A 10,182-nucleotide genomic window follows, 5' to 3' on the forward strand; every position below is an offset into this window, starting at 1 on the left:
CACCATCACCACCATCACCACCATCACCATCATCACCATCACCACCATCACCATCATCACCATCATCACCATCACCATCACCATAATCTTATTCTCCATCTCAGATAATAACTGTCAACCATCAGCAGTGACAACAATTGGGCTTGTATTGACATTCTTGTCCCTTAGCCACTGGTACATTCTCCTAATCACTGCTGACTCCATTTGCTTTCAGAAGTCAAGTGCAAACAGAAGCCTAATTTGTCATTACATCAGGCTCAGTAAATGCTAGTTTGACACATTAATTCTTGCAGGTTTTAAAAACAGTCTTAATCATAAGAAATTCAGAGTAAGCCTAATAAATATGTGTATAGTTTAAAATGATATATACTCTTTGACCCAGGAACTTTGCTTTCGAGATTTTATGAGAAGGAAATAACCACGGGAAAGCAAAGAGATTTATCTCCCGGGACATCTATCCAAGTAATATTTACAACGTCTCAAAAATTGAAAACAACCTAAATGTTAAAGAATATGGGCCGGGTAAAATAAATTATACTACACCCATATGATGGAATACTATGTAGCTTTTAAAAATTACGCTGTTGAGGAATATTCAAATACATGGAAAAATATTCATGATATATTTATTAAATGAAAAAGCAGATTTCAAAACAGTATGTGAAATTATAATTTCGATCTTTGGTGGAAATACAGCAATCAGTGAAGGACACAGGTTCTGGAAACTGAAAGATTTGAATCTCCGTTCTGCCCTGTACAAAATATAGGACCTTGGGTAAGTCCCTGAACCTTCGTGCTCAGTTTCCTCACTTGCAAAACATGGATTATAATAATGCCCTCCTCAGAGGGCATCCAGGTAAAACCCCTTTTCTTCTTCCAGTACAGCATACCTGGCAGGTGGCCCTTCAATCTCTATTTGGATGCCTCCAGTAAATGGGGCTGTCACCACCTCCCAATAATGTCCATTACAGCAATAACTCTAACAGCAAATTACACATTAAATGGATGGAACCTATCTTCAAACTTGTGTTCTCAAAATTGGGACTTGTGTTCCCACAATCATTACCAATAAAAGAGTGGTGGACAATTGATGGATAACTGCAGTTGTTACAGGGGTTCAGTTTCTTTCTTGGAACCCCAGGAAATTTATGCTAATTTCCTGGAGCCATCTGTAGACTAGCCCAGGACTGACACGCTGGCAAGAAATCACCCTTGGTTCCATTGTCAGGGCTTAAAGACAGACTATGGAGCAGCCTAGCTGTGGAAAGGGACCTGCACAGAACCCCAAGAGCAGGTTCCAGAAGAGATAATTGATGAAAACACCAAGTGCAGTGTCTGACATCAAGTTGGAGATCAAGACATGCTCAGAAAATCAGCCCCAGTTCTGCTGTTAGAGAATCAGGTGACCTTGGGCAAATCACTACACTCACAGTTTCAGCTTCCTTGCCTGAGGAAGGAGAGATGGGAGAAGGAGGGGTCATGAGCATCCTTTTAAGGCAGGGTGGCCTTTTATTTAAATGCTGTCTGATGCCCAAGGTGCCAAAAAAATGAGGGAAGACACTGTAGCCAAGGGAAGGGAGGATGGGACACCGATCACCCCACTCTCTTTCACTTGCTCACATAGGGACAGTAGGGTCTCTGCAAGAACAGAGACCAGTCACAAAAGGCCATGCATTGAATGACTCCATTTCCATGAAGTCTTAGAGACAGAAACGAGATTAGTGGTTGCCAGAGGCTGGGGGAGAAGGGAATGGGGAGAGATCACTAACAGGAACAGGTTTCTTTGGGGGGATGAAAGGTTTGGAGACTGGATAGAGGTGGTGGTTGCACAGCCTCATGAAAGCCCTAAGTGAAACAGTTCCACTGAAACTAGAATTGTTCACTCAAAAATGGTTAATTCCACTTTGTGTGAATTTCAGTGCAATAAACAAACCGAAACAATGGTAACATCTAAACCCAGAAGGGGGATGATGTGCACCCAACCCACACATAAGGGTCAGCAGAGTGTTTGACATTCTGCAACACTTGTTCCGGCCTCCCCGCCCATCTGTAGGGCGAACGCCGCCCTCTCTTTGGAGTTGATCTGCGGGGACCAGACGGCAGGTGTCAGGCGCCTAATGTGGTGCTCTCCTCTCCACCAGGCAGCTGCCCTTCCTTCCTCTGGAACACATCCCTCGTTGGCTCACCAGTGGCTGCTCCTGGCTCTGTTTAAGGACAACAGGCATGTGGCCATGGCTAGGTGGGCTGCTCACAACATAGGGAGTCATGTTCATGGTGCCAGGCCCTCACCAGTTGATGGCTACGTGCCCGGTGCACTAAATGCACTTCACCCAGTGCTGGGTGTAATCCTAACAGGTGTTTAGGGGTGGAAACTGGCTTCATTCCTTCAACAAATGACTATTAAGCACCCACTATGGTTACCTGTGCAGACTCCATGCTGGGTGCCCAGGCTTCCATGGTGAACAGAACGTCCCTGGGGTCCCAGAGCAGGGATTTCACAGCCTAACTCGGGAGACAGGCTTCCAACGAGGCCACTGTAATGCAGCCTCCTAAGTAAGCTGAGAGCAGAGCAGGGGGTGGGGGCCCTCATGATGGAGGGAGCGATCCCAGAGGGTGACTTTCTAATTGGAAAAGCAGGAGTCTGTGTCCGCATCACCCACATCTAGACAGGTGGGGAAGGAGAACGTCAGGGAACCCCTTCTCCCTCTCCCACGCCTACATCCCTCCTCATGGGGGTGAAGTTCCTGGTTCCTGAGCCCAGAGTGAGGGGCCGGTGGGAGGTGCTGCTGTACTAAGTGGGGGAGGGGCAGGGCAATAACATGGTCAGGTTTGTACTTTGGGTGATGCCCTACCTGCACTTGGAGATCAGGCTTGGGGAAGCCAGACTGGGGCAGGGAGGTCCAGGAGGGAGGTGATGTGAGTTTCCTGGGTAATGGTGAAGGCGCTGAGCTTGGGTGGAGTTGGGAGAATGTGGGAGGGTGGCTTAGCAGGGTCTGGGGTTAAAGGGCTTGGTTGGGAAAAGCAGGAGGGATGGGAGAGCAGAATGTCTGCCTTGGGCAGTGATGGACAGAGGACCTTTTACTGAGATTGGGACAAGGGGTAAGGGGGTAGAGTTGGGAAAGCTGGTGGAGGGTTCTCAGTGTAAGGCACCTGGAGGGCATCCAAGCAGAGCTGTCTGAGGGGCAATAGAAGCTCGGGAGCCCACGCCTGCAGACATTCAAATCTGTGGGAAGTGAGACTGAATATACAAACAGCCAATGGCCAGACCATGTGTGAAATAGAACTCTGATCTCTGACCCAAAACCTGCAGCAACCAGCCCAGGAAGCCCACCACAACCTCTGTGGCAATCAGCCCCAAACGGCCAGGACTTGATCGATCATTTCCCTAATCTTTGCTCCTCCTTCCAGCTCAGAACCAGACAGAGAAAGCCAACTCTTCTCTCACTCACCACATGGGAAGCTCTTGTTTCCTTGGCCACCTCCAGCTTTCCCAGGCTGACAGCCCCCATCAGGACACACCCACAACCTTCCCTTTTCCCTCCCCGAAGCTCCCCTACTCCACATCTGCCTTTGAGTCTCTGCCAAACACAGGGGGTGCCGGCTGCCCGCTTGCTGTGACAGGCCCTAAGTAAAGAGCCTTTGCTCCTTACTATCTGGAGGCCTAGTGGTCAGTGTTCATTGCGTAACTGAAGCCTGGGTTCAGGGTGTTACTGGGGGCAGCATGTCCCAAGAGAAGAGTAGAGCCTGAGGCCTGAATCTTGAGGGGCCTGGGCATTCACTGGGCAGTAAGGGAGGAGAAGGAAGACTGGCCAGAGGGATGCCATGAGTACCACCAGCCTGTGGGTTCAGGCTTAGCTGCGGAGGCAGGACAGAGGCTGTATGCAGAGATCAGCCCGCACAGCCCGCACCTCTCGCTGTGGCCTCCTCCTGGCATCACAGCAGGTAGCAGAGGTGAGTGGGAACTCTGGGCTCGGCCTGCAGCTCTGATGTGACCCTGGGCGGCCGCCACCCTGCTTGTGCTGTCCCTACGCCCTCACACCCTCTCCTCCCACCTGTGGATGAAACTCAATCTAATTAATAACCATGTTGCCAGCATGTGCTATGTGTCCAAGCCTCCTGCTGGAAGGTTCTAGGGGCAGCAAACCCACACAAACACAAGGTGAGAAGGCCAAGTCATTCCTTCAAGGCGCTCACAGCCCCACTGTCTGCAAAGGCTCTCAGCCCCTACGATGGGCAGCATTAATTAGACCAGCTGTGGACTCGAGGAAGCAAGCCCTAGGGACCCCGATTTACGATTTCTAAGCCCGTTCCAGGAGTCAACCAACGCCTCCCTTGAATGAGCTTGGGCCCCGACGAGACTTAGGTGAGCTGGACACAGAGGTCCTGAGTGAATCTGGAGTGAGATGACCCGCCCTACACACTCAGATGGCACTGAGGTTACTGAAGACCTCTTGTGCACCCGGCTATATGGAGACAAGGATCAACAGAGCACGGACCCTTCCTCAGGCTTCATCATGGGTGGGGTGTAAAATGGAATCTGGATGAGTCACAAAGACGAGCTCAGCACAGCGCCTGGGGCGTAGTAGGTCTCTTGCTTAGCACTTATATGGATGGACCTCCCTGTTCAATCCTCACAGCTTATGAGGTAAGTGCATCTGTCACGACCTAAGAGAAGCTCAGGCACAGATGGGTCGGTAACGTGCAGATTGGGGTTGAATTGTAGTCTGTTCAGGTGGCTGTAACAGAATATCCTGGACAGGGCAGCTTGTAAATGACAGTGTTTACTGCTCAAGGTCTGGAGGCTGCAAGTCCAAGGTCAAGGTGCCGGCAGATTCGGTGTCTGGTGAGGACCATCTTCCTCGTTCATTGATGGCCATCTTCTCACTGTGTCCTCACGTGGTGGAAGGGGTGAGGGGCTCTCTAAGGTCCCTTGTATAAGGGCACTAATCCCATCATGAAGCCTCCACCCTCATGACTTAATCACCTCCCAGAGACCCCACCTCCTAACACCATCACATTGGGGGTTAGGATTCTAGCATATGGATTTTGGTGGGGACACATATTTTGAGTCTATAGCGGTCCCACTGCAGGACGTGGATTCAAATCCATGCATTGCACCCCATAGTTGGCACCCAGCCTGTTGACTCTGCTGTGCTCTGGGACCAGCCAACATCTCAGTGGGCCAGCCTTCAAGAGATAAAGTGTAATCATACATAATTTGGGAGGGTTTTCCCAGCTTTATTAAAGTACAATGGACAAATAACATTGTGTAAGTTTAAGGTGTACAACATGTTGGTTTGATACACTTACATGTAGCAAAACGATTACCACCGTAGTATCAGCTAACACCTGCATCACATCCCATAATTGCAATTTCCCTTTTGGGAGAACATTTAAACTCTACTCCTTAGCAGCTTTCAAGTATATAATGCAGTAGTATTAACCATAATTGCCATCTGTACATTAGATCACCCGATCTTATTTATCTTATAACTGGAAGTTTGCACCAGACCAACATCTCCCCATTTCCCCCCACCCCGCCCCTTCAAACCCTGACAACCACTACTCTATCCTCTGTTTCTATGGATTTAGCTTTTTTAGATTTTACATGTAAGTGAGATCATACAGTGTTTTTCTTCCTCTGCCTGACATATTTTATTTAATACCCTCAAGGTCCATCCACATTGTCTCAAATATCAGAATGTCCTTCCTTCTCATGGCAGAATAATATTCCATCACATATATATATTTAAAAATATATATATATTACATCTTCTTTATCCATTCATCTGTTGACAGACACTTAGGTTGTTTCCATTTTTTGGCTATTGTGATTAAAGCTGCAATAAACATGGGAGTGCAGATATCTCTACAAGGTCCTGATTTCAATTCTTCCAGATTTACACCCAGGAGTGGAATTGCTGGATTGTACAGTAGTACTATTTTCAATTTTTTGAGGAACCGCCATACTATGCTCCATAGTGGCTGCACCAACAGTGCACGAGTGTTTCCTTCTTTTTACATCCTCACCAACACTTATTTCTTTTCTTTTTGATGTAGCCATTCTGACAGGTCTGAGGTGATATCTTATTGCGGTTTTGATTTGCATTTGTGATTATAATGATCAGTGATGTTGAGCACCTTTTCATGTACCTGTGGGCACCTGTTGGCATGTTGTATGTCTTCTTTGGAAAAACGTCTATTCAGATCCTCTGCCCACTTTTTAATTGGATTGTTGCAGGTTTTGCTATTGAGTTGTACGTGTTCTTTATATATTTTGGATATTAACCCCTTATCAGATATATGATTTGCAAACGTTTTCTCATGCATAGATTCAAAACATCTATAAACACCATTTTAAATTTCCTTTTGTAGGGGAAATTGGCACCCGTGGTCACAGACAACGGATCAAATGCCAATACCATCTACTATTCCATTTCATGGTTTAGGTGTTTGTCCCCTTAAAAAGTTAGTGGCTTAAAAAATTCAAAGAAATTAAAAAACAAATTGACTAAGGCTTAATCAAGCAATTTATATTGTGAAATGGAATGCACAAAAAGTATGCAAATCCAACAGTAATTTGCACTCTTCATAGAGCACTATCGGGGAGCTTGCTTTCCAGGCAAATATGACCACAGAGTGAATAGAGCAAGCAACTTGATTGTGGGTGGACTTTATTTTTCTCCATAAATTGATTTTTACCTCAAAAGACTCGGAATTCTTCACAAATAGTTCGTGTGCGCATAACGAAGCAGCTTTATTTTTTGTCTGGCTTTCTTCCTCCAGTTTCTGAATCCAGAATTCTCTTTAGACCCACCAGTGCGTCCAGCCTGCTGGAGACACTTTCTTCCCAGCCTCAGTGGGCGAGGAGCATCTCGGGATGGAAAATTACTGGAGACAGTACTAAGAGCCCAGAAGGCTTCAAACCAACCCCTCCAAGCATTCACAGTCACGGGCAGGGCGATGCATTTCAAATGAAAATCCTGCCTCATTCTTTGAGAATAACTGAACAGTTAACTCCAAAGCCATTTCACAATTAGCCTTGTTTCCCGCAGGGAAATTCTGGCTTTGGTAAATTCAAACCCTCTGCTTGAACAAAGGATCCCTAAACACTTTCCTTTTAGCGGCAGTTGGAACAGAGTGGCTCTTAAGTGCAGTGAGCGGTTTCCATTTGGACTGAACTCTCCGAGGCCCATCAGTGCCCCCTCCCTGGGGCCCACTCAGAGCCAGCATTCCACTGCATTTGTATGGAGTGTCACATTTTTACACCACAAAGTGGTTTTTGGCATCATCTCTCCTGATGACTGGCACAGCAGCTTCCTGGTAGATGGTGGGGGGTGGGAGGTGGGCAATGGTATCTGAATTTGCAGACGAGGAAACTGAGGCAGGAGTGCTCAGGTAATTGCTTAGGTCATAAATGGCCATTAGTACCTAGTGTAGCTGGTAAGTTGTAGGATGAAGGGTGATGCTGATTCTGGACTCTGTACCCTGACACGGAATTGTTTCTCAGAGACTGAGTTTTGGGTGAAGTAGAAAAGAATAGCTTTATTGCTTTGCCAAGCAAAGGGAGCCACAGCGGGCTAATGCCTTCAAAACTGTGTGTCCCGATCTGGAGGGGGTAGTGAGGAGTTTATAGTAATGGTTCAAAGAGGGCGTGGTCAGCTCATGGACATTCATCTGATTGGTTGGTGGTGAGGTAAATGGGAGCCAACATCATCAACCCTCGCCTTCTAACCTGTCTAACATGCAGTTAACTTCTCTCACCTGCTGGGGGTTTCAGTATCTGCAAAACATCTCAAAGATATTGTTCTGTGCATCCCTTGATGGAGAGCCAGGACCCTGCCCCAAAGCTGCACTATTGTTTCTTGACTGTTCCTCCCTAGTCTCTGCATCCCCTCCCTCCCCTGCTTAACTGTTTGAACGTGCCTGTTGGAACTCAGGGAAGTTTATGGAGGCTGAATGAAACCTATTTCCTATAATCAAGAAATGGGGAACACAGAAAAGCTTTTGTGGCCAGGAGCCCCACAGGGTCCTGCTTGGTTTCAAGGGGATCAGAATATGCCACCCAAAATTATGCCACTTTGGCAAAAAGATTATCTTGAGCCAAAGGCAATTGAGAAACAGCAGACTTGGGATGAACTCTCTGCCCTCCCGATCTGCCCAAAAGCAGTATGCAAATGTCCCTTGGAAGATGTCCACCTCTCTCCCAGGAAGGAAGGGACAAACTTCATGATCAGAGGGGGAGATGGGGCTGCACAGGAAACCTTGGTAACATCACCCTTCTCTCCACTAGTCCCCCTGATGCTGACCTGACCCTGAAGCCAAATCTGGCCTCTGTACCCCGACACTGAATTAAATTTCAGCGACAGAGTTTTGGGTGAAGTAGAAAATAATAGCTTTATTGCTTTACCAGGCAAAGGGGGCCACAGTGGGCTAACGCCCTGGAAACTGTGTCCCACACTGGGGCAGGGGGTGGGGGTGTGTGAGAAGTTTTATAGTCAAGGAGCAGGGTTGCTGATAAGGATCAGGGTCCACATTCCTTCAATCCAGGTATCGTCTGGCATCAGGTGGTGGTGGGTGAACTGCAACCTTCTCTCTGGAATGAAGAATACTTCATCAAGTAGTTAACATCTTCCATTTGGTAGGGGTTTTAGTTCTGCAGAAAAACTCAAAGATATTGGTATGTGCATCCCTTGAGGGGGAACCAGGACTCTGCCCCAAGGCTGCACTATTTTTTCTTGTTGGCCTCTCCCTCATCTCTGCATCCCCTCCCTTCCCTGACTAGCAACTATTTGAACCTGCCCTTTGGAACTCAGAATAGGGGACACAGGCTTTTGTGCCAGGAGCCAGGGTTCTGCTCAGTTTCACCCCAGCTCCCTACCCCTTTGCCTTTGCCTTGCCCCTCCTCACAATTCACCCCTCATTGTTAAAATGGTGTGGAAGCCCCAGGGTCTAGCCACCTCCTTGTGTCCTCACTTCCTTTTCCTGGAGGCCCTTATGTGCATATGTAATAAACCTTTTCTCCTGTTCATCTGTCTTATCAGTTTAATTCATGGGCCCCAGTCACAGAAACTAAGAGCGGGGAGGAAAAGTGTTTCCTTCCCTACAAGGACCTGACCATGGCACCATCTCCCAGCCCCCATCATCTTGGATCAGCTGCTCTAGGCTGGTATTATATGAAATGAGTGCTTCTTGCATTTCATAGGTTTGTACTATTCGTAACCCTTTCCTGTAAAGGGTCAGACACTAAATATTTTCGGTTGGTGGACCATAGGGGTCCCTGTCACCACAACTCAACTCTGCCCTCGTAACTTGAAGCAGCCATAGATAATACGCAAATGAACAAGGGTGGCCGTGTTCCAATAAAACTTTATTTACAAAGCGGGCAGTGGGGCCACAGATGATGGATTTGGCCCATAGGTGGTAGGTCTATAGGCTGACATGGGCATCCAATGGGTCCCAGCAAATTGTGAGTAAACAGTATGGTAAAACCATGCATTCCCATTCCCATGAGGAAGAATAAATCATTAAAAAGTTTCCCAAAGGTTTGCTTTCCCCAAGATGCTATTGCTCTAATTCTACACAGAGTCATGGTCATCTTCTGCCGGGACGGCTGCACAATGGCCAGCTGACCTCCATCTCTATCTGACTCCCACCAGCCAGAACCACCGCGGGAGGCCACAAACCAGCAACTCACTTTCCCTCCTCTGGGCCTCTCAGCATTATGCAGGGTGGCCGTAGGTCTCAGCTTGCCTGGGACAGCATCTGGGCAGGCCCGTGCTCCCAGCAGGGCCACTGATAACACCCTAAGTACTCTCAACAGACTTGGCTGGGATGATGACTGACATATTTATTCCATCAAGATGCAACACTTAGCACATGTTCAGTGATGCCTTCTGTGCGCTGGGTACAGTACAGACTCTGCAAGGACAAAGATCAAGAAGATAAATGTATAAACAATGTATATGTGTGTCTGTCTGTGTACAATGTATATAAAATATTATATACATACATACACACAAGGTATATACAATATTATGTATATATAAACACAATACATACACAATACTGTGTGTATATATACATTGTGTGTGTATATACAAGCATATGCTATATATATACACAATATTTTATAATGTATATACAATATTGTGTATATATATACACACACAAGATATATAG

This window comes from Monodon monoceros, unplaced genomic scaffold, assembly GCF_005190385.1.
Source record: "Monodon monoceros isolate NGI ecotype Baffin Bay Population unplaced genomic scaffold, NGI_Narwhal_1 Super_Scaffold_18, whole genome shotgun sequence".
Lineage (NCBI taxonomy): Eukaryota > Metazoa > Chordata > Mammalia > Artiodactyla > Monodontidae > Monodon > Monodon monoceros.